Below are 3,710 nucleotides of genomic sequence, written 5' to 3'. Positions count from 1 at the left end.
TAAAAGAGAGAGATGTTAATGATAAATCATTTTTGTTCTGCAGTAACGTGACATTTATAAGTGAACCCTAACTTGAATGAGCAATTATAATGGCTGACTTAATCATCGTTACGTTTGAGTTTGAATTTAAAGCACATGTACATACACACGTGTGATGATGACATCACTCACATCGACTCATCTGAAAGAGTGCGAGTCACGGTTATACAATAACGCTCAAAACTTTCACTATACATCATTCTTTAAAACTTTGCATTGCAAATGTGCATTTGTGATATTTTGATAATCGTGATATATCAGTCCTGGTACGTCGTGATTTTGTGTTAAATCTCTCTCAACTGCCCAAAACCATTATACTTCACATTTTCAGTTACACGAGACTCAAAATACAGAAATAATGTTGTTTTATTGTGTCATGTGACTGACTGAATATTACGAAAGGGTTTTTCAAGCCCAAAATGAGGTGCCATCCTTATCTTGTACCCACACGCACGTGTAGGCCTACTGTACCTTTAAGTGGCTTAACCAAACACTTAACATATTAAAACATTCAAATTAGGTGAAAATAACAAATATTAAGTTATATAAAAACATTACGTTTATTCAACCAAACAGAAATCAGGCATGTGATCAGCCAAGGACAAAAAAAGAAGGAAGACCGCAGGCACCCTCGCCCAACCCCAATCGCCCCCAATAATAGTCTTTAATGTTACTAATTAAATGTTACGTGATTAAAAACACGCAACTGTTTGCCAAAAATAGATCTTTTTCACTTAGCAACACAAAAACAAACTATTATAATTACCAAATTCTGACTGCCAATTTTGGAAATATCAGTTCAAATGTTTATTAGTTTAACAGTCACCTAAACAATATTTAATAAAATAGGTTGATGGTTTGTGCAAATATCTTATGCTAATGTTAAATAAGATGGCATTTACAAATGGCACCCTTGAGTAGTTTATATGAAGCCTACTTTTAATTTTATTGTAATCAGCAATAATTAATTAAACAATAATTGAACACAAAAAGTAAAGAATACTGTGGCCTCAAGAGACTTCCATACACAGCGTTTGTCCGCATTAATCTGCAGGTTTTGCAAATGCAGCGTGTTGCGGCTTTAGTTAATTGAAATGTATGCTTTCAGTAGAGACTTCAACGAGTTTATATTAGACAGTGACTAGATCGGCCATTTGTATAGTTTCAAGCCATCAATTCGCGGAATGGCCTATTTTAGTCTCTGTATATAGATCATGTTTTAATGTTAAATCATATCACATAGACGTCTCAACTTCCAGACTCGGGATCTTCTGTATACGTTACAAAGCGCTGTTCAGGATCCACTTAATTAAAAATGACACCACACACGTTTTTGAGTACCAAAACAGCTGTGTTTGGCTTCTATTAGTCTGTTTGGACTCTCTGGAAACATAATGATAACTCCCAAAATGATGTTATTCTGAATGAAGCGGTCGCTCTGCATTTATAACAAACGTGTGCATGACATATAGAGCGTAGAAAGGATCCTGTTGGCCAGCTGTATGATTACCACGCGCACATCCCCAAACCCCCGCCACGAATGAAAATAAATCGAATTTATGCAATTTACGCGAGTGATCCCAGCAAGGTAAAAAAATACGGAAATCCGTATTTATATGGAAAAATCACATCCCTGAGAAATGTTTTTAAATCAAATAAAGTAAGTAACTTTTCAGCCAACTAAATTAACTAATTAGTAGTTACTAAATGTGCTGAGCTTTGAACGATTCACTGATCTTTTTATATTCGCTAGTGACTGAAAAGTTTCAAGAGTTCAAACGAAACGGTTCAAATGAGTCATTTGTTTGCGAGTCGTTCTGATCGCAATGTGTGTTCATTCTAGCGAACTCACTGTGTACACTAGCAAGACGCTGATTCAATGAGACAACTGCACAGCTTAAAACATTATACAATAATGTATGCCACGATTGGATGCAAAACGAACAATGTTCACCTTAAAAACTGTGAAACACAGCTCCTATTAGCTTTTGTTCTGCAACTCTTCAGAGCCTCACTGGGCTGGTAACGAAACAGCACCCCCTTAGTGGCGTAATGTCGCAACTGCAGTTACAAATGACGGTATGTTGACAGAATGACAGTGTTTGGCGAGGCGGCACAATTTTTTTTCTATGCAGTGAAAACCCTGTTTCTAAACTTTCTATAACAATCTGAAGTTAAACAAACACAATAAGACGTGCGCTAAATAAGAAATAAATTCTCAAACTGATGATTTCAGGGTTTAAAGAGGTCACAGTTTTGCCGAACACAGAACACCATTAGCTCATTTTCTGTTATTTATTCCAGATGTCTGACAATAGTCTGAATCTGTGATCGATCTGTAAAAGACAAACTGAAGATTCTCAGACTTATTTTACCGAGGGGGTTTATGACAGACAGCTCTCTCTTTTCAAGAGCCAAATAATGAGTCAAACACACACACAACCTGTGCTATGAAGTTAAGCAGAAACATCACATAAGTCGTAATTTGCTGACTACACACAACAGGTCATAAAACATCTAAATATCTAATACTATGATGCCCGGTTTCACAGACAAGGCTTAGCTTAAAGGCGCAGTTCTTGATTAACAGCGGCCAATAGCGTTGTATTATAGATTTGCCACGAATAGCTCAGTCCAAACACGACGGTGGCCACCACAGTACAAAAAGATGTGGTTCTCAGGTTGACGCAGGGAAGAGATTTTGCGGGCATTAGAAGGACTGTAGAAAGAGCGATGTCTTATGTATTACATAAAATAAAAGGTCTGTGGATTTTAAGTTTAAAAGAAGGATAAAAGTCAGGCAGGAGCTAGGACCTGTGTTAATATTATAAAGACTTTACAGCAGAGACACGTTAGGACTGAGGCTTTTAGCAGATATGTACTCACAGATATCTATGGAGATACTTTCCAGCAGAGAGAAAGATCGTCTAAAAATCACCTCCGAGGAGGTTGCTTTGATTCGGATCAGTATGTGAGTAACATACTAACATACCAAGATATGTTGTTGTTGTAATATTAGCTGTGTGACGGAGCAGTTTTGAGCATCATTGTTTATCTGGAACCGCTTTAATATTGTATTCTCCAGATACTGGAGAGAGAGCGCGTTGAGCTGAAACTGGAAGCGAGCAGAGGCGTTTTACTCTTCTNAATAAATATGTGTCCACGGCTAAGGTACAAAACAATAACGAAACATCTTGCCTGTATTGTGTGCAGTGTGAAGCTTATGCCGAAAAAACAATATTTGCAACAGCGTGTTTAAACCTTAAGCACTATACTATTGTATTAAGCTCTCCAAAACACTGCAAAGCACACAAAATGTTAGACACAACGTTAAATACATTTTGTCTGTTAGTCGTTATGGATCAAAGTCAAACATATGTATCAGCTTTCATGTAGCTCAGTGGTAAGAGCATTGCGTTAACAACGCAAGGTTGTGGGTTGGATCCCAGGGGATTGCACATACCTATGTATAAATGTATAGGATAATGCAATATAAGTCGCTTTGGATAAAAGCGTCTGCCAAATGCATAAATGTAAATGTATCAATGCAGCTTTCATAAAGAAAAATCACTAAAAGCCTTCAGTTCTCGCATGTTTTTGAGATATGCGCGCGCCCAGAGAGTCAAGAGCGCAAAATACTAAACTGAGTTCTCTTTCACGCCTTCTTACTC

Source organism: Triplophysa rosa, linkage group LG14 (genome assembly GCF_024868665.1).
Source record: "Triplophysa rosa linkage group LG14, Trosa_1v2, whole genome shotgun sequence".
NCBI classification, from domain to species: Eukaryota; Metazoa; Chordata; class Actinopteri; order Cypriniformes; family Nemacheilidae; genus Triplophysa; species Triplophysa rosa.
The sequence above is the reverse complement of the archived record's forward strand: the minus strand, read 5'-3'. Positions refer to the sequence as shown.